Source organism: Ambystoma mexicanum, chromosome 4p (genome assembly GCF_040938575.1).
Source record: "Ambystoma mexicanum isolate Mex_15411 chromosome 4p, UKY_AmexF1_1, whole genome shotgun sequence".
Lineage (NCBI taxonomy): Eukaryota > Metazoa > Chordata > Amphibia > Caudata > Ambystomatidae > Ambystoma > Ambystoma mexicanum.
In genome coordinates, this window is record NC_090927.1 from 681,529,658 (window position 1) to 681,556,122 (window position 26,465).

Below are 26,465 nucleotides of genomic sequence, written 5' to 3' on the forward strand. Positions count from 1 at the left end.
TGTGCCTCGGGAATCCAGAGACGTAGAGTGCCTTTGCTTCGAGTAACTCTGGCATCTTCGGATCGATTCGCCAGATTCGGGGCGTGAGGGGCAGAACAGCCTAATAGCTGATGCAAGCCAGTTTAAACCCAATAAGCCAACAATGCAGCTCAGCCAGAACAGGAGGCGCGATTTCATCACACCTTTTCTTGCCAGAAAGAAAACAGACATGAACCCGGAAGTAATCTTGATCTTCGGTGTTCTATGGAAAGAATGAATGATTGCCTCCCCAAAACTTCATCTGGATGAAGATGTGTATATTGGAATGTAGCCATTTCAAGGAGCTATTGCACTTTAATGCAATATGTAAAACTGCCTTTCGTCTTCATATCAGATTATATCATAACAAATAATCCACGTCGCACAATATCATTAGGCATTTCATTTTCAATTATAACTTTTGAGGCCGACATAAAATACATATTGCCAGCTAACTACTCATGTTTTGTGTGAAATGCATGTATAAATGTAAGCGCCATGTGTATGTCTTGTTTTGAACAAGCGTTTTCATGCAGGTGGTGGGGCAATTTGCCGGCGTTCTTTGCATTGACGTTTTGGTAGAATCGTTTCGTCTGTTTATTCCCATTGGCCCCTAACTACAGCGCCTGGAAAGTGATTGGCATTCAGGGGCTGCCTGGTGGCGGGGTGTCACAGCGGCAGATAATTGCTGTGCGATCCAGCGCTCAGCAGAAGGGACCACACAGCGTTCCGCATCCCAGAAGATGATGGGGACGGCCAGTGGTGCTGACCGCACGCCCGCCTCCCTGCACAGAGGACGACGGATACACTGTGAACTGTATCATTTTCCGGAGGCAACGCAAAAATGCCCCTGTTGCTAATGGACGTGCGAGCAAGTCTCCCAGACGTTGTGAAGGAGGGCGATCAGAGCGCCAGGGCTGCGCCTCCTCGCTCGTCACAGTGGGACCCTGAAGGACGACTTTAGAAGGGTCTGAGGCAAGAGACTGCGCGGACCACGGGCCAGGCCATTGGATCGTTTTCTCTGGTAAGGCGGAACGCGGTGCTGAAGTGACGGCAGCGGGCGTGCACAGTTCCAGGTGACACTGTGAGGCAGGTGCACCGGGTTATTTTGGCACTTTTGAACACGATCTTTTTTGAGTGCTAATGTTCTTAGTTGGAGTGGCGGGGGGTTCTCTTATGTTGTGTTCTGCGGTTCTGTTTTAAGTGCCGTGTGTTTAATGTTGTACGAGAGCATGAAACTGACAATTGTTATGTTCGCAGTGAATGCACTCCATACTTGATCCCACGGGCAGAGAGAGGCCTTTGGTGATTTTGAGCCAATGGAAGATTATTTTTAAATATTTGTATATTAAGTGCAGATTTTGATTTGTGTTTGACTGCTGAAATGCAAAGGTAGATTCAGAGCCCGAGCCTCGCCGAGTGTGTGTGTCAGAGGTCGTTCTGCCATGTAATAGACGTGTCTGCGTTCGTTAAAGTTTTGGATGCATGATCATTTGGGATGATAGTACTCTACAGGTGTTCCCCTTCTTTTGTCATGCTACCCAACTTTGCATCTCCCTACCACTACTGGGTGGTCTGTCATACTTCTCTTTTGCCTCCCTGACCGGCAAAGCGCTTCAAAGCAATGGCAGGAGGCGCTGTGCAAATGCGAGATAACATAGCATATGTAGAAGTTGTATTCGTGCTTTTGGGAACATGCTTAAAACAATCATCCGTAGTTAATTAAGGGCACTTGTAAAATGCAAGGCGTGTCGAGTGTGAAAGTACAAGTTACATATAGTCTACGTGTTTGTCCGGCCAATCGTAATATTATGTACTTGTAGCCGCTGAGCGCTAAAACAGGACACATTTCAGATAGTACTTATTGTGTTAACGCACTGTACGTTCAGATTGAAACCTAAAAAAACGGTTTGCTTTTGCTTACCATCCCTGCTTATGTGAGGGTCCCCACAGGCTTTAGTTGTTATACGGTCTCTCTGTGTTAGGATGGCATTATTGTCTCCGTGGTGTCCCTCCAGCATGGCAGCCACAAAGACAGGGGAAGGCAGGTTTGGGCACATGTGCCTTCCTTGCATTGAAGCCTGACCACTGGCAACTCGATATTCTCCTTCATAATGAGGGTCGAGGGCAGCACAACGTCCAATGACTGATGTTTAATTGTAGTTAAGAGGTCCACAGTCGCCGTTACCATGGTGACGATAATTAGAAGCAGCTAACGCTTTCTGTCATGTTACAATCTCTTCCCGGCCTCCCCCAGTCCCCAAGGTGTATTGACAAGAACCTCACGCTTGATGCATTTTGGGCAGTTTAGTGGCAAACTCTGAACATTGCCATTTCTTCTTCCTTAGAATTATTTCCCTGTATGGTATATTTATTATTTTTCTTTTTAGCTGCTGCACATGATCTTTCATTTTCCTCCAAGCCACTGTTCCTGGGAAGTTTCCCGGTTGTGATTTAAAAAAAATTATAATGCTTTGTTTATCTTCTTGTATGGTCACGTATTCGTTTTGGTTTCTAGACAGGAACATTGTTTTCATTAAATTGGCGACAGTGTTTTTGTGTGGATGCTGTGGAATGTTATGGAAATGTTATAGGTCCCCAAAGAAGATGTAGAGATTGTGTTTTTTTTCTGGCATGCGGGGGTCTAGTGGTGTCACTTCTGCCTGCCCAATACAGCCACAAGGGCCGCCAGAGGTAGTAATGTAATGTCACAGGGATATTGATGTTACCGCTGTAGTAACCACCCAGCTCTGAGGCTCTCCAACTGGATATTGCATTCCATGCCGATAGCCGGGTTTCCAGACCTTTCACTAGGGTGGGAAAATGGGTGGGTTTGGTTGAGAGGCAGTTTGAGAAATTGGGAGCAGGAAGTAATCTCATAGTAGGTAGGTAGGGAAAGTCTTTGAGGAGGGTTGGTGGTGTTTTATTAAGGTTGTGCGCGTGTTGAGTCGACTTCACTAGTCAGCACGAGGAGAAGTGCAGAATATTAATGGTGTAAGGCAGTGATAGAGATTACTTCAGAGGTGCATTTTATCTGGTAGGTCCAGTACTAGCAGTTAGGTATTCCACCTGATTATGTGATGGACTCGAGATGTGCTCAAAAACTCCAATGTAGTGTGGAACCTGGCTGGATGGATGCGCTTCCTAATCCTTCCACCAGGTCCAAAGCCTGATGTTTCCAAGACATGTTAATGGTAAAGGGATTTTTACCGCGCAACGTCACTAAAGGAATTGGTCCCCAGGTGCTCAGGCGGATCTGCAAACAAGAAAGCTGGGTGGGGTTAATCGGGTGAAGAAGGAGTAGGAAAGTGAGAACGGTGATGTCCTGTTGGCAGCTTCAGTTCGTTTTTTCACTGTGCGCTGACCTTGGGTGTGAATATCAGATCAATGCGAGTCCTCTTGTGCTGTTGCTGCTAAATATGTGTTGGTTGTCTGTTGTTGCAGTGAGGTGAAATGCGTGCCGTTTGCTGTGCGAGAAGGTGGTTGTGTGGATTTTTGTGTGATTTAAGTATGTAGAAATGCGAGCTTTCGTGTTACTGTGTTATATGTCTCTTAGCCCTTATAATTTTTGTTCTATGGAGTAGGCATATTCTTCCTGTCCGTCTAATTCTTAGGAGTGATGGTGTGGCAAGTTCCCAGCTGTGTTATTTTCGACCTTTCTATACCAGGTTGAGGCATATATTGTCCCCCCTCTCTGGTATTGGTGCTGTAGTTTTATAATCATCCACGCCCTTGCTTTCTATTTCCTGTCAGTGTTCCATAGCTGCCTGTGTTTATTCTGTAGGCTAAGGTGTTATTGACATATCATCCTTACCCTTCCATCCTGATCCCTCCATGATTGTTCTTTGGTGTGATTCTAGCTTATCTATCTTTCAGCTGGTAAGTTAATATGCTGTAGATTGTTCTTCTCTTACTTCAGTTGATGGGTGGTAGCTTAGGGAGACAAGGAAGATCGGTTTCCTCTGTCAGCATTGTTTCAGCTTTGTGTGTGCCTCCATGGGCATTCTTTCTAGTTATGGGGTGAAGAGCCAAGATTTGAGGTGTTTTCTGAATAGGAGGTGATCTCTTGTGTAAAGTATGTTCTTTGGTAGCTCGTTCCAGGTTTTTGGTGCAAGGAGAGAGAAAGAGGAACGTCAAATTTTCTTTCTTTCTATGGTTTTGGTTCCAAGCGGATGTCGCTGCTGGATCTGAGTGGCCTTGTTGGGAGGTGTACGTTTATTCTTTCTCTTAGGAACTCTGCGCCTTGGCCGTGGATTGTTCTGTGCGTTAAGCACATTGATTTGAACTTGATTCACTGTTTTATTGGTAGACAGTGTAGCATTTTCAGCGCTGGTGTGATGTGTTCTCTTCGAGGTAGTTTGAGGAGAAGTCTGGCGCCGCATATACGGTTTACTCTTTTAAATCTGGATTAACTCTGTAACAAAGGGGAATGCAGTCATTATGACCCTTTCACAACAGTAGAGGCACATGTTTTACAGTAAAATAAATTTGGTACAGTTTGCATCTTTTCGTCTTGCCGATACAGTTTTGTTTGTGGAAAAACAATGGTAGCAATGTTCCCAAAATGGTGGTACCTTAAAGGCAACTATAACATGTTGGTGCAAGCAACAGTGTTTTTCAGTGTTATTTTACAGAATACTCGATTTGATACTGTACTGAAGGAAAGCTTTTGTCACAAAAAATAGATTTATGTTTCTGTACGAACAAAATAATTTTTTAATGTACACAGACTTGTCCTCTGTACGCCGCATATGTTACTTCATTCAAGAGTGTGCCACCCTACACACATGTGCCATTTTACAGACACTTTGACCCGTTCACACATCTTAAGAGATGATAGCCGATATATCCATTCAGGGATCTAATTGGCAAACCCCCTTTTTGGGGGACTCCACTTTGGGGCGATAGATCAGGTGCTGAAAATTCTAAATGCTGCCATTAGGATGATTTTGTGTCTTAACAAAGACAGATCATATCCCAGAAGTCTGTCTTTCGCAATAGGCTCCCATTCTCTGTAATAGTTCACCTCAGGACCATGTGCTTAGCCTATCCATCCTTTGTATGTTCCACACCCTCCTTTGGGTTGTACTGAGCTGCCAGGCATTTCTGAAGATCACAGAATACCACTGCCAAACCTGAGGTGTAAATCATGTTTGTGTATTTCCTGTCAAGCCTTGTCTAATGGGAATCCATTCGTATGCATGCGTTCTACCCGTGTATTATGCAGTAGGTCTCCCACATGCAGTGGACATGCCTCTAGTGTAGTATGTGTTCCAGTTCTGTCGGTTTGTTCAGTGAAGGGCTCACGTTGTTCTTGCTCTAGCTTTCATTCCCTCCTCCTATTTGATAGTATTTCTGTATCACAATGTTTGAATCCACTTGTGCATCACTTGCAGCAGACTTGTCTGCTTCACTGTTGAACATTAAACACTTGTTGTGGAGCCTGCTCGCTCTTTTTAGGATACACCTTGGTCTGGATGACCAAATGCGTGGCAGAAGGGGCAGGTCAGAATGATTTCCTTGATGATGGCCCATGTGTTGCCTGCCTGCTAGGGGCATCTTCTTGCACGATCTCCCTTCCTCCTCCAATTTTCTACCCCCAGGGTCTTTCCCTAAGTCTCCTGCAACAGTCCCTGCCTTTTTTACCTTTGCCTGTTGTTGACTGGGTCTTGCCCAGAGATTCCTCATAATTCCTTCTCTTATGTGCTCACACCATGCCAGAATTGCACCCAGGTATCAATAAGTGTTGTAGAAGAGCCACTGCATGCCTCTGCAGGAAATCCCGCCCCCCTACCACCTGTATATTGGAAGCCTGAGATTGTGCAATGCTTGACACCAACAGTTGTGACCGTACGTAAGGATTTGAAAGAAGGTACCCTTTGAGAAAACCCTATCAAATGTATTCCCGAAGAGACGACAATCTGAGGGAGGAATTCCCTGAAGAAATATGAAAATGAGAGAAAGAGGAGCTGGTGACATCACAAGAGACGAATGTGACGCACTGAGAAGACTGACTGAAGAGAATACATGAACCTTATCGAAACTGATGACGAAGTAAAGAATCGAGTAAACTTTCATATGCGAAAAGAAGATTGCATGTGTGTGACTCACTGCAGAAAATGCAAGTCATTCAATAATTGTGCAGATTTAGCAACGCAAGTAGATTAAGTGATCTTAGAAGCTGGCTATATGTAGTGAATAGACTGCAGGTGGGGCAGCCATTGTATAGAAGCTGGACATCGGTGTCATGAATTTAGGAAGCCCAGACCCATGGAGAGGGAAATCCGAGAACTGTGTCGCAGCAAGTATTAGCTGAGATCATGGATACGAATGATGAGGCTGTTTGACCTGGTATCAAAGTTAAAACATCCAAGGCCGGTTATTTATTCTTGAAGGTGCCGAACGTGAGAAGCTGACTTTTCCCTTGTTAAGGTGCAAAGAAAGAACACAAAGGCTGTCAAGTTTTATTCATTTAAAATATTTAAATGCTGCAAAATGGTCCAAATCATGATCTCCTGTCACGTGAACCACGGATGGGAATGGAGTTGGGCATGGAGTTCTAGAACAAGCAATAGTGCGTGCTCGCACTCCCTTATATTCTCACAGACAATAATACACTGCAAGGCCAAGTTCAAAGACAATCTTCATGGCAGAAGGCATAGGTGATGAGACGTTGGGCTAATTGGGTAGGGAGGTCAAGTCCACATTCTGGCACCTGGGTATGAGCTTACGTGCTGCTAAGCGAACCGAATGTTCCAGACATGGCACAAGACAAGTGTGCCCACCAATTGTAGAGGGACATATAACGAAGGGCCTTATAATTTGAGAGCCAGTGATATACTGTGTACTTAATAATGTTGAAGATGACACATTTTAGAGGAAGGCATAAGTTGTGCACCTAACAGTGGACATCCAATTATAATCCCACCCCTTATAGAAAGTATACTTAGATGTTCCCCTTGAGCCTATCACCACTCTTCATAGGTTTTTCTTATTTGCCACGTAATATGATGTCACGAATTACACATTTTTAGTACATAAATGTGTTTTTATGTGAAATGAGCCGAGAAGCTCCAGTGAACATCCGTTGATGTCCGTTTTAACTCCCTGTTTTAGATAATTGACATTAAAACAGTAAAATTTGCCATCTTCCTGAGTTGGTTCGATTATTTGGTGTCTGAGTTATTCTGCATTCCCATCCATCGCCTGTGCGCTACCCAAAGGGCTCTAAGCTCAGTGTCTCAGTAAGAATGTCTAACAGTTAGAGGGTTCTATCTATTGAGTGCAGCCTCGTGGTAACTCTGGAGCTAGTTGCAAACTCTCTAGATCAGGGCTGAGTTTCGGAGGATAGCACATCACTCTCAATGCTCTTTCTTAATTGATGTTTCTTACTGGTATCTGGTGTTTGTGTATGCACTTATTATCTAGTTTATTATGACACAAAATAACTTTCAAAGGGTGTCTGGTGTTTGGGTAGCACATTGGCATTTGCATATGGATTGGATGAGTCACACATATTCAACTGTGCATGGATAGTATTGGTCATAGTGCATACATATGCCATCATAGTTCTCTATTGGAGCACCATGATTCCATTGTAATATGCAATGCAGGAGAATATTGACATAAAGGAATGTTTGTGACTGAAGAGAGGGCGTGTAACTTGAGTTTGAATTATATATCAGTCACAGTAGGATAGATGCATAGATTAGCAAGATCAAAAAGTAGAAGTATCTGGGAATTTTAAGGTGCAGCGGTATTTCACTGTTGCATTTTCCCAAAGGTCAGGGTGGCACCTTTAGGACAATGGGAAGGGGGATTAAAGCCATAGAGGTTGTGTGATAGATAGTATGCCATCAGTGGAGGTGTACTGTTCTGAGTTTTTTCGAATTTGTAAACACAAAGTGAAGGTAGACTCTGCAAGAAACGGTGCTTTGCCAAACAGCCATTCCTTTTCGATTTGTTCCTTGGCTACAGAGATTACAGAAGGGTTGATGTCTGCCTTAAGCAATAAGTACCTTATTTACTGTATTCATATAGTGAATGCTTGAAGACTTACACCGTTCCCAGTTTAAAGACATCGCAGCATCTGAAAGGTGAAATGTAAACCTTTCAGAAACAAAGTTGCATTCAGCTCGAAATGTGTTAATGGGGAAATTGTAGCAGTTTGCCATCCTTCAAGAGCCCACTAACACTAGAACAATTGTCTAATATCACACAGTTGTCTATTAGGCCCTCGCCCCTGCCCATGCCAAAGAATGATGGTCATGGAACATATGATATTAATAAGAAACTGTGATAGGACCAAAGCCATCTGGCAGCAGTGAGGGTCTATTGCAGAACATAAAACCTCGTGATAACAACTATTCTGGTATTTCATTGCCCTGTCATCTCTGGCAAGAAGGTTAACGATTGCGACGTCACATGCTTCCATACATACTGTGGGCATGATATCATGCTCCCACTCTTACAGCACCCAGTATGCCTTGCCTTACTCAAACCATACGCTTATGGAAAGGCACCTTTTGCTAGGATTGCCTCCACTCTTTTTGTTATTGCCTACTTTGTAAGTGATTTGTATTCGACAGGACATCCAGTTCTAAATAGAAAGTATTATGTCTTGGTCCTGTTGTTCCTGCTCCTATGCCTAAAAGGAAGGCAATATTGGCTCATCCCAATAGGAAAGTGTCCCAATAAAAAGGACCGTATTTTCCACTCTTCTATGATTGCTGTGGAGTAGACAGATGGGCCCCACACCCACAAATAAAGACGGGCTCTCAAGCTAATATTACAATATTTTCTCTAAAGTTGGTATTAATCTCTTAATAACTAAGTCAATGTAAAGTGAGAGGCTGCTTAAAGTTCCCAATTTTCTTTGCTGGCGGAACTGAGCCTGTTAGAGCAGACCATCACAGACCTGTTTTCAAGCGCAGAGGTGGATGCTCCACTCTCAACAGGTCCACAGGTTTAAGTTATGATCTTCCTGAAGTCTTTAGGATGAGCTGCTTTCCTTTGGAAACCAGTGCAGTGAGTGATCACACTTCCCTATCGCCTCTCAAGCTGCATAGATGGGCACACCCGCTGCACCCTCACTATCAAGGAGTCAACTTAGGAGTTTTCCGACATTTCATCTGAGTGTGAGGGGTGGGTTGCAGAGATCATGGCCTCACCGGACAGTATGGCTATCTTATTTATTTATGTATTACTGTTCTAGTGGTTTAAAATAAATCTCATACAAAACACAACAAATAAAATCACCTCTGAGTAAAATATTTACATGCGTTGATTCCTGCACAATCTCTTCAACCAAATATAAAAGCCCTAATACACAATATATCATAAACCTGTTGCTTATAATGTGCTTTAGATTTTCTAAATTAATTACAACTTCATCAGATTTAATCTATCCAAATATCTAATCACAGCCAGTAAAAGCAAAACTAGGTTCCATGAAAAGCGGCATGTCCAAAAATCATCTGAAGTTAAAAATGGTTTGTTAGAAATAGGTTATGAACACATTTCTCAAAATACAGTACTCTCAAACGTACACAAATTGCAAACAAGTAACACATGTTTTAATTTCCCAATTTCACCAATTGCCATACAAAATCTGCAAGTGTGTGCCTCCAAATCATGTTTTCCTGATTGCCTAGAATATCATGTGTTAAGAAGAGATTTAGCCTAAATCTCATAAAATACCATCTTCAAATAGCATCAGGAATTTCATCCGATAACAAACAAGTGCACAATGCTCCTTATGTCTTCCAGCAATATTGGTGTACAAACTGCTGTTATTTATCGAATCACAAGTATTGCTCCAATCTCTCTCCAAAAGTAGTCTTTTAACCGGTGTTGGATTCCCAATCAATATAGTGGAGGTATGGATATCTTATTTATTCCTGGTCATCAGGCATGTCCTGCACTCCGTGGATCTATTCCTACAAGCTGTTTCCAACAACCATATTGTTTATACTTGAATTTTCCAGTAATCATCAACAACATGATAAGAAGAGCCGATCAACCAGAGCCAGCAATGAAAGGTCCAACTGGGAAAGAAAGAGCTATTCTCTCTTATGAGAGAGAGAGTCTAATAGCAGCTACTCCTGTAAGACTGTAACCGTAAGCCATTACAATCTGGTAGAGAGAGTCAATGGGGAGAGAGTACAAGCCCGAGTTGCTTCATTCTAGGATACAAATGAACAATCCCTAACCACAAGGAAAGCAAACAAGAAAACTTTGATACACTGTACTCTCGGTGGATTTCACCTCGAAGAAGCACTAGAATAAGGCACTTCATTCTTGGATAGAGAGACATCTAAGCCCCAGAAAAGCAAATGAGAATTGCAAATACTCTGTACTCTAGTGGAGATAAATAGACAAATGAGTGGAAAGCTGCATTCCGGGAAATAGAGGAAAATACCTAAATACAAAAAAGTGAATATTGGCCACTGTATTCTGGTGGAGTCCAGCAGGAGGGCAAGAGGAGTGATAGTAAGAACCACATGTTGGATTTCAGAGAATCAAGTAGGAGGCCTTCAATTCTGTGTAAAGCCAAGGAGTCCAAGGGAAGTGAGAGCAATAGTAAGACTGCATTTTGGGAGGCAGTTAAATCACTAAGCGTCAAAAGACCATGAAAGAATACTTTGCTCTGTTATATGCAGTGAAATAACAAAGAGAGAGCGAGACAGCGAGGGACGGAGAGAAATACAATAGAGAGAGAAAAGATTAGGCCCAGACCATAGAGTAACTAAAAAATGTATATTTTACTAATAAATCATTGATCTTCACTTTGTCAATGTCTATTGAAATGGGGCCCACAGTCACATGATAGAAAGGGTGATGTGGAGAGAGAGAGACAGGGAGAGAAAGATTGCTGTTGGGGGTGTTGAGATCCATTACAGCTAATCATGAAGTTGCATTCCAGATGTTTGAAGTTCAAGAGATCACCATTGTTTAGGTTGTAACGGTCCATAGAGAAGAAGTGGTAGGTGAGGCCATAATCAGTTCACAAAGGGTTTCCATAGCAAGGTTGCCTTGAATGTGTTTCTGAATGTTAGCGTATTCTTCTAGTGTTGGGTTCACTGGATTTTATTTTTTACAGCCAGGGTTCAATCCAGGCAAGCAGCATTACAGCTTTCATAGTCATATCAAGTCAGCATGCCTGATGTTGCGACCCTGAGGATCCTCGCCAGGGACGTGCTTGATATGGTGTGGAGAGCCTACACTTTATTGAGGTCTGTAGATGATGAATAGTATGTTGAACATCATTGTTTGCTGAAAGGGAAACCAGTGGATGGATGTTTAAAGCCTTTGTGAAATAACCCTGTTTCTGTAGCCCTAGGATAAGCCAGGACATTCTAGTTTCTATCAGTTGTATTGTATATAATAGCTTCTGGGGGAGGCTGGTGTACATTTTGTTTCAGAAATATAGCATTGATAGGACTATTAACCGTAGTCTATCAGAAGGTATGATTGTCTTTTGCATGTAGAGGTGGTGATGCTTTTTCTCCTGGAGAGTTATGTATTGTTCTAGGGACAGGTTTGTGTCAACGGTTATGGATGGGCTTTTCACTTTCTCCACACTGAAAGATGAAGGGATTCCCATTGTGATAGGACACTTCATATGCAGTTTATTGTGTATCTGGAGAACTACTGGCAAATATTCTCATGCTGGACCCATTTACCAGGAATTTCCCCATTTACCCACTGGTCATTTCACACAACACTTTTCATGAAAATACTTGTGACATGTTTTCCTCATTACACATTCCCCCGCTCACACACTGTCACACTGTCGGAAGGGGGTGGGGCAGAAAGGGGTTAACCAACCTTTATTTGCACAGAACATTTGGGAAGGAATGAAGTAGCAATGGGAATTTACTTCCCTTCATTACCATGACCTTGTGGAGATAACATAGGATTGTTTGGTCTTTAAGCCATTTATCAACCCCTGTTAATTCCCACCATAGTGGATTTTATTCCATTCGTGGGGCTGAAACTTGCTTGTCAACCATATAGAAGGAAACCTCCTTGCTACCTTTCTGCAAATGATATCGTTTCCAAAATGTTGATTTCAAATGAGAGGTCTACATTGGGTTTCTAGTCCTCCGTCACTCAAATGTCATCATTTAATGTTTAGCAGAGGAGTGATGTTAGATTTGTTAATGACTGTAATTAATTCATTCTGAGTTAGCAGACTAGTTTGTCAGACACCTGCTCTAGTACTCTATAATAAATGTTTTTGATTTAGAGAAACTTTCCAAAAGCCTGTTGAACAGCACTGTAAAGTTATTAATGCTTGGCAGTCCAATGACACATGTTGTGCTCTTCTGTACTGAGCTGCTGTTTGCACCTGCAACCAAAGCGAGAAGAACAATGTGTTGTTGTCACAATATATAGTGAGCAAGTGAGAAAGGCTACCCAATATTTTTAATTTGTCGAAGCAAGTTTCTAGCCACCATAAAGCACAAGGGAGCTGCAACACCTGTAGAAGCAATTAGCAGAAGATGTGCACTTCTCTAGATTTAGCAACACTCTCGGAAAGCCACACAATCAGGCCCTCTGCTGATTGCAAATCCTAGTGGGTCTACCAACACTGTTAAGGAAAGTCACAAGACCCCATCCCCCTATGGGGAATCAAACCCTAAGGTAACACAACCCCAGCAGATATTAATATGGCAGAACTTGCAACACCCAGACAACTGCCAGCTGTAGAACTTACCACAAAGGTCCTAGAGAACCTAACATAATTCGAAAGGTTGCAAGACTCAACCAGTCCTGCACAGAATCTACCTCCCTAATTTGACAAGCCCACTCATATGACCATTGAACCATCCCAATCTTCCATCAACTCTCTAATCTACCACACTTCAAAACCCCCCACTCAGCTCTCAGCACTCTCATCTCCTCATCCAAAGCTGGCTACTACTTATAGACCTTCACCAAGGCAACACACAAAAGCAGAATCCTCTTCAATGTCCAGAAACACTGCATTTATCCTTGACCAGAGCCTATAATTCCTAAATCGACAGACAAGCACACCACCATCAATGATTTAGTCAGAGGCAAAATAAATAATATTGGCCTTCATATTAACAGCACCATCCTATCCTCACCTTGGGCATCCCACCTACCCCTTGTGAAATGTTGCTAGATGGCCATAACACAGTAAACCTGACCAACATTCTGATAGCCCTCAAAAGTACTGTCTATTAAAGCAAAATCATCACTTCCCCTCGCTCCTTCTCACAGTGTATCTTCCCTGGTGCATTGAAGACCAGGCTACACTCGATCCACAAGATTTGGCTAAATAGGGTCCCATCACAAATATAGATACAGGCAATGTATGTGTGTGATGGGCCCTAATGGGTTCTCTTGTGACTATACATGATATGGCTACCCAAGTAATGATGGCTTCCAAATGTTACCCCTGAATAGAAGACTGCCAGCTACAAATATTGTTATATTCTGATTGATGAATCGGGTCTTGAGACAAGGACTCCAAACACCCTGCAAGCCCAGCAAGTGGCATTTGAGGACTTCTGCATCGATAACAAACTGGTCATTGAATTAAAATCTAAGATAATGGTTTTTGGGGAGAAAAAGAGTTAAAAGGCATACACAATTAATTTTGGGCTGTACTTTCTTGGAACAAGTAGACAACTACCTGTCTTTCGGTCGGGGTACTTGATTGGAACTCTCATATTCTCTCTGCCAGAAAAGGTAGCTGGAAGCAAGATTATTAGATCGGTTTGTAAGCATGAGACTATCCTACAGACCCTAGTGAATACAGTTCAGTAAATGGCAGAGCTGTAGCCTATGAAACTGAGATCTTCGAGACTTGACAGCAACTATGGAAAGATAGGAATCAGAGAAAGAGCATCCTCCAAAAGACTCAAATTCCTTTCAAAAAACCCTTCCACAGAATACTGTCTAGACCACTTGTTTGCACTAGCCAGATGTAAGAAGGTCTATTGTCTAGTAAGTAATATGCAATTATGAGACATGGCAAGGACAATCCATGCAAAGGCTGGCATAGACGGGTAGAAAGCCCCAGGGTCTTCCTTCTGTACGGTTCTCTCGACACCCTACAGAGAAACCAGTGCATAACCCAATATGTAGAGAATCAAGCAATGTGTATCAGCATTGTTCCCATGTTATATCTGCTATATAATTTTGATTTGACTGTCATGGGAATGGTCGCTTTCATTTTGGCAGCGTTCAGGAATTATTTAGCATTGATGAAGGTCCTGAAAAGTACTACCAAATTCCGTTCAACTAGGGTTATGTTAGTTGCTTTAGACGTCTGCATGGTGAACAGACCCTTCCCCCCCCCCCTCGCCTTCTGTGGCCTGGCTTTTTATTGTCTCACGGTTGACATTTTGGTCATACATGATGTTTAATTATCCTTTTTATTTAAGGGGGGACGTGTCACATGCCACACTAGCTACTTACCTCTTGCAGTGTGGCGCCTTTACCATTGTTGGTTTGTCCTTTGGGGGAAGACCAGGGAAGGGAGACAGGATCGATGCCAGTGGCGGGATCTGCATGCATCATGACGGTCATCATTTTTGTCTGATCATATCAAGGTAGTGGCCCTAGCAATAAGCATACACAGCGGTGCAAGTGTTCCTGGTTGTCATGGCAGCATGTCCCATTCATTCTGTGCATCTTGACACTCTGGATGCAGCTCACGCTGTTTTCCCTGTGTCCAGAACCCTGTTGCCTCCAAGTTCTTTGAATGGGCTTTCTTTGCTTCCCTCTCTCTTCTGATTTTTCCTGGGTCCTGCCTCTGCCTTGTCACCCTGCTTTCACCCTTTCTTGTTTTGCCTCTCCCTTACTATACATTCAGTTAGACTACCCTCTTTGCAGTTTGCCTGCAGCTAAGGTCTCCTGTTGGATTACACCATCCAGTGCCAGCCTGTCTCCACCTGTTTGCATGAACAACCTTACAGCTATGAGGAATAACCTGCTAGGCTCCCCTGTCAGTGCTTTGCACCATCCCTGTGCGTGTGAATTAAGCAAAGCCATATTGTGGTACAGTGTGCAGTCTCAGAAGGTCCCGAGTGTTCATTCCTTGGTCTTGGGGGTCGTCTCTTGGTATCACATGCACCACGGCTGAGTCAAGACAAGTCCAGAGAGAAGTCACCAGAATGACAGGTACGCAACAGAAGCGGAATTCTCAAACAACCTTTTTGGGTAAAGTGGCTTAACAGCTGAATATTTATATGAGCATGTTTTGACTGCTGAGGCCTCCAAGGTAACTATAGACTTTTCTCTATCTCCTTTTGTAGCTTGGCTGTTAACTTTTTAGGGTTCAAACTATATTTGTAATCTTTGAGTAAAAGAAAGTCTATTGTAATTAATGTATATTTGTCACATGCCAGGTTTTTTAAATGAAGGATAGTAGTTATTCATAGTGTTTTATCTTATGTTACTTTAGGTGTTGTTACATGTATCAAAAGGCTAACGTGTGACAACAAAGTTGTTGTGTCAGGAACAGCTATGTAATCAATATCTAGTTTATCAATAGAACATAATTGGATTTGCTGAAGTTTACACTGTAGAGAGTAAAAGAAAAGCTGTGGATGAATCTAAAGTGAGAGGTGCTTCATTTAGTGTGCTGTGCTTTTCTTCAAATACCAGGGAAAGATGCTCCTGTAAAATGTGTGTAGTTACCTTCTCACCTGAGAGACAGATTATGCAGATCTCGCCATGAACTGAACATTTGTATGCTGAAAGCCATTTTCCAAAATAAAATGTTATATTTTCATATGAAAAATTGTCCCTTGCTACTTGAAACACTGTTTTTTACAGAACTATATAAACAGGAACAATTGAGTCTGTGAAATGCAGGGCAGTACTTTGAATAGAACAATGTGTTTTCAAATAAAACATCATATTATTAAAGCCAATTTGCAGCACATTTTATTCAGAATATGTGAAATCTTCAATATAAACGTTATGCATTTATAAATGGTATTAGCAGATTATGTCAAACGTATTCAATGTTATAGTTATATGTGGGACTTTAAACTGGCTCATCTCAAGAGAAATATTCTTAGAAAAATATTGAAATACTTTCCAGTAGACCTAAATCGGTGATCCTCTTAAGAGATACAGTCTAAACTGACCACATGTCAAGAGGCTCTGCTTCTAGGCCCAGCACATCAAAGGTCAGAATGCACTTAAATATTTCACCTCTTGACATTAGCTCAGTAACAAAATCCACCACATGACCAGCTGCTGGCGCCTCATGCAAAAGAGGCCTATCTGCTACCTATATCAATCATGGCTGAGGGCTTCACAAAAGGGCCTCTGAGAGATGTTCACATAAATTATTATACTAGCATGAGGTTTGAATGTGTTCCTAAATTTATGAGTATCATTGGAATCTAGAAATTTGTAATTCCTCAATGTGTCATGTTGCTACAATATGATATGGGATAAAGTATGATTATGAATCCAAAATTGAACTGAACACACCCGTCATGTCAAAAAATATGATCAAGTTATGAAATTAACGTGTGTATTCTGTTACAGCAGGGGCCCCTCACATCGGCCGCCTTCTCCCTTCTTATCCCACAATGCTTCTCTCTTTCAACCCACAACATTCCAACCTCCACTTTCGACATTCCGCAGCCACACTCCCTAATGCCTCCATACCTAACTCTACTGTATTGTTATTTAACCCACAACATCCATTACAACACACCTCCTCCCCTCCATAAAATCAAACAACAAACACAAATTAATGCATATCCTCATACATTTCCAGGGCTTAACACCAGATGCTTTCCGGCGCTTAACTTCCTGGTACTTTCGCTACCCTCTCCTTATTATACATCTCTACATTTTCCAGCCTCACCGAATTTCCCAGATCCTCCAAAACCACCATTTCCCTTTAATATCTTGACCATCTCTTCTGCACATTCCTACCCAACTTGATTTTCCCCACTGTCCCATTTGGCATGGAGACCTCTCTCACAATTGAATCTATCATACCTCTCCATTGCCATCAGCCATTGCTTCCACCCCAGACACAACCTAATATTTGGTTTACGACGTCCCTGGGAGTGCCAGCATCTTAAGCAAACCAATGAAAAGATTTGACCAATCGAAAAGTGCTTTGTCAGATGGCACACTGTGGGAAAATGAGAATTATATAAACTAAAACACGCAGGAAATAGCATGGAAGAGCTAGGATCCAAAAGGGAAATCCCTGTCCCAAATGGATTAGTGGTGAGCTTGAATAATATCTGGCAATGAAAGGCTTTTTTCCATGAGGAAGCCTGAAGCAGATTTTCCTGAGGCAGTTCTAATTTCCTAAAGAGAGAGATTTAACACCAGAATATTGAGCAAATAAGAACAGTGTCCTTCTATCACGAATGACACTTTTCTAATTTTACTTGTTGCTAAGTGGTAACTTTGCCCCTTTATGTGCACCACTATCCTTCGCACTCTCTGTACATCTACAGACAGCATCTTTTAAGGTCCAGAGCCTGATTTACAAAGTGTACTTCAATGGGATTCTCCCTTTGCAAAATGCTTTTGTAAATCAGGCCCCACATATTCCCCTCCTTCCTCGCCCTACTTTTCCTCCCGCCGCTCCCATTTTCATGGTACTCACTGCCTCTTTTTACCCAACTCATGATTTTACATAGGATCATCCTGTTATTGCCCTGGGGCTGCTTCAATGTGCCCGATGACCTACTGAAAAAAGGGAAATCATGAAACGCACACAATTTGGCTGGTGATAAAGGGATGCGATGGTCCGATGGCTTACTGAAGTAAAGTATATTAATTTATATTATGGTTGGGTTAGATATCTTATGCGTAAGCACTCACCTCTGACATGGGCCACGCCTGCACACCAAGTGGCCGAATTCCAGCAAGTCAGACTCCTCCATTCATTATTTAGAGGTTGGTAAATTGGCTACCATTAATTTCAAATATACACTAGCTACTATTATTGCCAGTAGAAGTGGGAAAAATCAAACATGAAGCACTATTTAGAAAAATCTAATTTATTTGAAAAAGGTTATTTAAAAGCAAATTTTGAAACTGTATTAATTGTAGGGCACGACATTTTATGCAACATTTTCAAGAGATTTCAAGAGAAAAGGTCTCTTGTGTGACTCGCAACTTCGAGTATTCAGTGCATAACTCTTGCATGTATTTGTCTTTATTGAAGCTCTAAATAGTGTATTATTAAGATATTTCAGGGGGCATGTGGCATTTGCTGCCAGAATAACCACACGTGAGGCTATACCTTCCCTTATAATGACTATGCAAAGCAAATATGATTATTAGTGCATTTTAGGCTGCACTGGACATATGGCAGCCACATTCTATCAGATGTACCAATGCTGGTCTTTTAATACAATAGGTACCCTGCTGAAATAGATTGGCAAGCCTCCTGCCTTCCTAGAATTCCTCATGAACAGATACTCCGTTGTTGTAGAAAATCACATTATGCCCGGGAATGCATGGGTTCCATTCTTCTCGTGTTGATGCAATTCACCTAGCTACTAGCCCAGTTTATCCCAGTATAGTTCCGGTCTTCATACAATTAACCCAGTATGAATAAATGTTAGTGTTTTTTTGTGGATCATACATCACCTGTTATCAGAAGTACTACTTAGCAAATTTGTAACACAGGCCCATCACTCCTGTGTCTTCCTAGGTTATTGTGGCAAGTTAGTATGTCCTGTTAATTAAACTTCTTCAGAACCTACATCTTATATACACTACTCTAACCTTTGACTGATTCAGTTAATACACACTACGAGCAGACACATTCAAAATCACATGCAGAAGGCCACTAGGGAGCACGTGGATGGCATCAGTCTGAACAGACACCTCTGATTCCACTGGATCTGGCAATGCGAGAGCCCCTGCTTTTGACCCGCCAGCCCCAGGAAGGCCATTCAGGGATTAATAGATTGCTGGGGGTGTCGTTCTCTTTTGGTCAAAATCCTGGATCCTGAGCTGGCTTGGCAGCAGAGATCGAGCCAGGTGCAGTTTCCCTTGGTGTGAGGACCAGAGGAGTGCGGAAAGTGCCGCTGCTCTACGGCCTTCCTCAGCCCGGCCAGGTGGCTTTGCCCACTGGGAGACTGTCCAGCAGGACGATTTGGGCGAGCCCCCAGCCCAGAGGCTTGCCCCCTTCACTCCCCGCCCGGCATGAGGCGCCCGGAATGGAAGTGACATCAGAGTCTGGGCATTAAGAGAGCGGGGTGCTCTTGTCATCCCGTCAGGCTCTGTTGAGGCTGCGAAGCTCGAGGGATCCAGAGGGAGACACTGAAGGGGAGGTTAGACCTGCAGCACTTGCGGGAGGTATTTGGAGACATCTCGCCTGTTGGCGGGATCCATGTATGCGGCTCGGGTGAAGTTGAGCCCGGTCTACACTTTGGAGTCAGTGAAATGGTAGCGCAGGAGGCCCCACATGGCGGTGCTGCGCCCCCCCCCCCCCCTGGGGGGCCCAGAGACTTCAGATTGGCAGTGACACCCTGCTTTCCAGACGGGCCCAACTGTGCATTGACTCTGAAACCAGTGTTTTTTCCTGGCGCCGGGGTGAGGCACGGAAGCCCTGCGCCTCGCGCTACTGAGGTGAGGCCCTAGGTCCTGATTCATTGGGGGTGCTAGCCAGTGGTGATAGATCTCTGGTTTACCCAGAATATGGCAGGAACGTGGCCTGGTGAAGGAGGCCTGACTGGGGGCTGACATACTCCTTGTGCCCCCACCTGCGGAGGTGTGGAGGGTGGTCTGGACTGCTGCGGGCGTCATTGGTAAGGGGTAGTGCACCCTGAGAGCTCCTGAGGGGTGCGGGCCCCAGCTAGTGGAGAGCTTGTGAGGCTTAACCAGGACTAGAGACTCTTTTGGATGCCTGCCATCCTCCGGGGTACCTGATTGTACTTTGGAAGTTACTCAGAAACTTTAAGCCCCTGATGGCACCCTGTGTACCCCCTGTGGAGGTGGTGGGGTCTCACAATTTCCCGGGAGCTCCCCCACTGTTGTCCTGTCCCATCCCCTGGAAAGAGTGTTGGGGGACATTGATTTTCTCTGTTCTTACCGTTAGCACTGGTAGTTGGAGCCCAGAGAACCTGGGTGCCCTATGAAGTTTTGACTGCTGTGTGCATGCTTGGCCTTGACAGATGTTGGGTCCTCCATGAGCTGTAGTGCCGCACTGTGCTGAGTTATTACTTGCGATGACCATTGGTGTGGTGTGGGTTCTCGGTTATCCTCACACTCATGGACACTGGAAGTACTCCCTGCAGAGACTTCAGTTTGCCAGTTCTTCGGCAGCTTCCTTGGGGCCTGGAGCAGCATTCGGCACAATGGAGGGGACATCGGAGGACCCAATTTCAACCAAAAAGGATATTGCAGCACTGCTGGAAGAGATACAGGGTATCCATGCTGATATTGGGACCCGTATGCACGCCCGGATGCACACCCTGGGCAAACAAATAGATAAAATCGATGACAGATTGCAGAACCTTGAGAATAACCAGACCTCATTGGACACAAAGGAGCTCCATATTGACATGCAGCATTCTGAACTCGAGAGGAGGGTATCAGAGATGACACTCAGGATGGATGACTTTTAGAACGGTGAAAGGTGAAAATATCTGTTTCATTGGAATCCAGGAAAGGGAGGGGGGAACAGAGAGGGACATTAAGAGTGTCATTCATGATGTGGTTAAACTCTTGTTTGGTGGTGACACTACGGCCGAACCTACCATTGACAGAGCTCATCGGGCAGGTGGAGGGGAAAAGGGCCTGCAATCTGTTAGGTCAGATTCCAGTACTATGAGGAGAAGACCAGGATTTTGGATAAGGCTAGGAAAGAAGGTTCCGGTTTCCCTGGGGGACTCGAGGATAACTATTTTTCCAAGACCTATCACCCTTTACACTGGCAAGGCAACAATGCTTGCTCCTCTACCCCGATGGCTCAACGAGAAGAGGGCTTAGATATGGTTGGTGATCCCTCTTTTCAGGTGTGACCATTACTGGTAATGTGATGTTTTGTATTGACCGATACAGATTTTGACTTGGTGGTGGGATCTCTTACTGCCCGGGATCTAAATTCCCCAAATGAAGCAAGCTAAACTGGACCGGCTGCTTTTGCAGGAGGCCCACTGGGCTAGGGGGGAGTCCCCAGGGGTTGAAGTCTAGGTACATTGGGGAGGTATATCAGGCCTCTGCCCAGGTTAGGAATAGAGGGGTGGGCATCGTTTTGTCATCTGCACGGTAGCTGATGGTTAATAACATCCCACGGGACCCGTACATTGCAGTTAGGGGTTTGTTGAGGGGCAGTCCAATCACTGTTGTCTCAGTATATGGGCGCAATGAGGACCAGTCTCTGTTTTGGGCTAAGCTCAAAGAGGAATTACAACTGTTTGTGGGGTGACAATTGATAATTGGAGGCCACTTTAATGTGGTCCTGAATCCGTTGAAAGAGACCGATGAAGGAGGGGGTATCTTGAGCAGAGTGCTCCCAATCTAGGGAGTTCCATCAAATTAAAGCTGATTTAGGGGTTAAGTATGCCCTCATACTTCATGAGGGGTCCCTGTATGCTCTCTATTTTCGAGTTCACAACTCGTATTCTAGAATCAACATAGTTCTGGTTGCTACGGCTCTGAAGGGGTTTGTCAACTCGGTTACTGTTCCCCCGGTCCCGTGGTCGGATCATGATCTTGTGCAGGTAGTATTTGGAGTGGGGTGGACTCATAGACCTCCGGGGAGGTGGATGTGCAATGATCTGCCACTGAAAGACAAATGGGTGGCTCAGACTCTCCTGACACATATTAGGGTATACTTTGAATTCAATGATGGAGGAGATCTGCTTGGCTTGTGTGGGAAGGGTTCAAGGCCACAATTAGTGGGGTGCTGATTGGAATGGGCTTGCAGAGGAAGGAATAAAGGCAAAGGGAAGAGGCAGACCTTAGGTCAAGGATATAGGAACTCCGACTGGAGGGTACTACTGCTAGAGGTCTAAACCCCTGTCTTGTGGCTCAATTGCGTTTTTACATATCAAAGTTAAAGAATTTGTTGATTCGGGGCATGTAGAAGAAGTTCATGTTTTTAAAGCAGAAATATCATGAAGGGAGATGAGACTATTTGGGCAACTACTGGACCTGGACTTCTCGAGGACGTTGTGACCCACCCTAAAAAGATTAGGGATTACCTATGGTCTTCACCAAGGGTGATTCCCCAGACGTGGTGGTCTCACCCCTCTTTGGGGGTTTTGTGGTCTGTATGGAAAAAAATCCAAGACTAATGTACATCTGTCCTTCTGGCTGTCCTCTCTCTCTCGACGGTATTGGGGCCTCCAATAGACCTAGCTTAGCAGGGTTTCTGACATTCTCAGAACGGGTCGGATAATGGGCTAGAGAGGACATGCCAGTTGTTTTTGGAGGGTTCCTTCATAGGATGTGAAGTTTTGTCCGAATTTGTGGGAAGCACTCAATGTCCATCTTTGAATGTATCCGGTTGAGAGGGTTCCTCACGGACAGGAGCTGTCTAGGAACCTGACCCAGTTCGAGGAGGTTTTAGCTGCAGCGGAGGGCTGGAGAGGAATCCTTTCACGCCCATACAGGGCTATGATCACGGCTGAGGTAGGGAACAAACAGGATTTTAAGCAAAACTGGGAGCACTGGGTGGGGGCGGGGGGATCTCAGAGGAGACATGGGCCAAGATATTTAGGAATGCCTTTCATGGTAATTTATTTACGTCCACTAAAGAGCATAACTTTAAGGTTCTACATGGATGGCATAGAAACCCAGTCCCTGTTCTGTCCTCGTGTCTGTAGGCAGCGTGCTTCTTGGTTTTATATATGGTGGGAATGCCCTATGATACAGATCTTCTGGACAGAGGTCTTGAGCTGGATAAAGTAGGTCACGGGTGTCCTTCTAGACCCAGACCCCTCCAGAACCTATTACGAGTTGCCCCGGTAGATAGATAGGAGGGAATTTTTCCAAGATTATGGGAAGCCATGTTAAGGGTGGGTAGGATAGCGCTGATGCAAAAGTGGAAATCCCTGGGGCTTCAGATAGGCAGGTCTGGGAGCAGACATATGTATGATGGAGAAGCTAACAGCTATAGTGAATGATCAGGTAGGGAAGTTCCATGAGGAGTGGGGTCCTCTGATTAATAAATGGGAATTGGGCTAAGAAGGGCTGAGGGGGGATTAAGTGGAATGGGCTGAGGGAGTGGTGAGGGGATTCAGTCATCGGATGCGGAATGGTGGTTGAGGAAAGGTCCCGATGCCAGATGTAGAGTGTTAGCTGATGTAAATGTATGAGCCTGAAGGGGTAGAGATGGTTGACACCTGGATAATTTGGTACGGATGAATGTATTGATTTCTTTTCAGTGTCTGTTTCTTTGCTGTTTTAAGAAGTGAGTATTTCCTGAGTTTTTGGAGGGGTGGTGGGTGGAGGGGAGTTCTCAGCTGTAGTTTAGATTATGTTGTGAATTATTCAAGATGTAACTGAGAATTGTTTGACTAATTGAAAAATAAAAATGTAAGTTAAAAAATAGAAATCACATGCAATTGTATACCCCCACTAAGACTAGTGCATCCCCCTATGCCTTGCTGCATTCCCCTCTTTTAACTTCTTTTGTATTGTAAAATGTAACTTTCATGTACCTAACTAATGCACTAAATAAAACTACGCTGGGGTACCCGAGGGTTTTGCGCGCTGTAACAAATGCACACATAAATAAATAAAATAAATAGATTTTCACCATATGCCAGCGAAGTCAGTTACAACGTGCAATATATATTAAAGAGCCCAACCATTCTTCATTACTCCTTGCATGTTTCCTGATGCAGGATTAAACCCACATACATATCCGCACAAGTCAGTAGGTACGCAAACACACCTCATTTTTAATCATTCAGCTTATGGCCACGAGGTCTGTCTGTCAGTGCTGTGTACTCCTGGCAACGTGTATCTGTCTTTTATGGCTGTAGTGCCTGTGCGGGTCCCATAATAGCAGGACGCAGCCTCCTACTTTAACGTTGTCTTCCCAGGGATGTATTGGCAGGTTCTATTACCACACAATTTATCACAACACATTTTTAACCACACGTGACCACCATCTAATGAAGAAGTCTATGCTACTTGGAGGCTTGAGGGTCTTATACATCAGCTCATTTTCCAGTGCTTGTCAGAAAGAAGGCCACACTGTCGCCACGCTAGCCATATATACACCCTGTGGTGTGCTAAGGAGTTAAATCAACGCGTATCAGTACCTGCCTTGATCAGCAAGAAAACCGCAACTTAGATCAAATGAAAGATACAAGCAGCTGCTGAAAAAGGCAGCACATTTCTGACATTCAGCATGCATCCGGGCACGAGGACTCAAAGACCTCTTTTGGCCAAGGGGGTGGGATCGCACAAAACCTGTAGGGATTCTAACATATAACCACCACCCAGAGTCTGTTTGAACATTATTCAAAGATTTATTCTATGCCAGCTATTGTTTTTGAAAAAAAATGTCTATTCAAACCTAGGTTTACTCCCTGTCCCCATAGGAATATCATTATTTCTCTTATACATTCTTCAAAAATTGGCAGGGCGCTAGGCACCAATGATGCCATGTGAGACCAATGCCGAACGGTTGGCTGATATACTTATGCCAAAGAGCAGAGTGGCCTTCTCTCTCTATCATGAGAACTTAGTGCATTGGTCCCATATTGAGTGATTCAAAGGACCCAGGCTGTTATAGACAGGCAGTTCTTACTATTATAGCAACCAAATGCATGGTATGTAGGTCCTGGCCAGCCTTGACGACTGAGCATAATCTTTGAACATCCTGCTGAAATCCCAGGTGTGCTTACCACGTAGCTTTGCTATGATTGATCCAGTGACTGTTTGATCTTACACCTCAGGTCCTGCAGAAGAAGATGGCAATAGCCAATACTTTTCAGCCAATAAATTAAGTTTAAATCTTAAGAAATCATAGATTCTTCTTTTTGGCAAAGGTATACCAGTAGCTACGTGGTACCTAAATAAGCTGTTATTGAAATACGCCTTTGCTATATCAATCCTGGGTTATTATGAATGCATGGAAGTTCTATACCACAAACCTAAATATAAAGTAATGAAGTGTGGAGCAAACAAGTTGGAGAATACAGAGAGAGAGAGAGAAGCTACTAGGTAGAGACGGAAGGAGAGGACAGAGGGAGAGCAAAGTGCTATTGAAAGGGTCAACGGGCGAGGAGGTTTTCAGATCCCTTCCGAGAGCATGACAGTTGGGAACATTCTAATGTTCATTGGCATGTTATTCAATGCAGACATTTCTAACACTCTGGTAAAAGTGTTCCTGGCAGGGAAGGGGACCTCTCCCATTAGCAAAAGGTACCTATAACAGTCAGTGATCCAGCATCAGTTATCTAGCCATGGCCTCGGCAATGATGATGTTCTTGAAGTGAACCCCAGGTGGAGATCACTAATAAGGCAATATTGCGGGCTGTACCAGACAGTAGTGGCCCAACATTCAGGTTTGCAAGGTCCTTTAATGAGAGTGGAGGGATGTTACCACCCCTAGCAACTCAGTGAAATGTCTGTGGTCCTAATGGTTCTTTGTTCTGTCCAAAAGTGTTGTGCACATGGCGTGCAAGGATTTTTTTCCACAAAATGAACAAAAATGAATAAGATTACTTGAATAGAAATAGCAAATGGGGCGCCAAGAAGAGTCCCTTTTCTATTTCCATGGCAGCCCGAGTGAGAAGGCAGATGTGCGGATGCGGTCAAAGATCAGGATAAGCAGAGGTAAAGTGCACATTGTATTGTTTTTATTTCGGCAGAAGGAGAAAGACCTTAAGTCGGTAGCAGGGGGAATGTGCCACGAAATGTGGGTTGATATTGATGGGTTCAGCCCACGTTCCAAGTCATCTATCGTAGCCCCTCTGCCCCCAGGGCACTAATACAAAAAAACAGAGGATCATCTCCTCCTTGGTCATGTTGAAGATTGGTCACAGGTGGCCACAGGGTGTTCCTTGCCTCATGGTATCTGTGATGCGCCGGGGGCCGGGCCTAGCTGGCTGGTGCGCGTGGACAAAGACACGGACACAGTGTGTGGGTGTGTCGGAGCGGGAACTGCCTTTTGGTGGGCTCCATGCTCGTATTTATTTACTTGCCCACGTGACCGCAGTCACATGGACATCACATCCCTCATCACCTTTTAGATAACTCTTCAAACATGAAAAATGAAGATCGCTTGCATTCCAAACATTAGAAACATAGTCACTCCCCAAACATGTGACTGTTCAAACCAAGCTGCCACAGCGTTTCTAGTCTCTTGCCAGGGCTGGCTTTCAGTCCCTCAGCCTGGCCGGACGTAGACGCCATTGAGAACGTAGCCTTTTAACCTCGTCGATGGCACTGGTTGCTTCCGAAGGGCATACCGCCCGTACTTCTCTCTGTGGGGGGTGTGGAGT

The 26,465-nt window shown here is 44.0% G+C and overlaps 1 protein-coding gene across 16 annotated transcripts in view; it reads left to right on the top strand.

Annotated features, from left to right (window-relative positions):
* The window catches only part of RIMS1 (regulating synaptic membrane exocytosis 1), a 1,643,460-nt gene that overhangs the window by 1,387,907 nt on the left and 229,088 nt on the right, over positions 1-26,465 (top strand). Inside the window, exon 1 of one of the 16 annotated variants that reach the window (XM_069606235.1) lies at positions 750-1,042. The exons of the other annotated variants lie outside the window; for them this stretch is intronic. The gene's annotated coding sequence lies outside the window, so the exon portion shown is untranslated. Of the gene's footprint in view, positions 1-749; positions 1,043-26,465 lie in introns of those variants that run through there. 16 annotated transcript variants of the gene reach the window in all.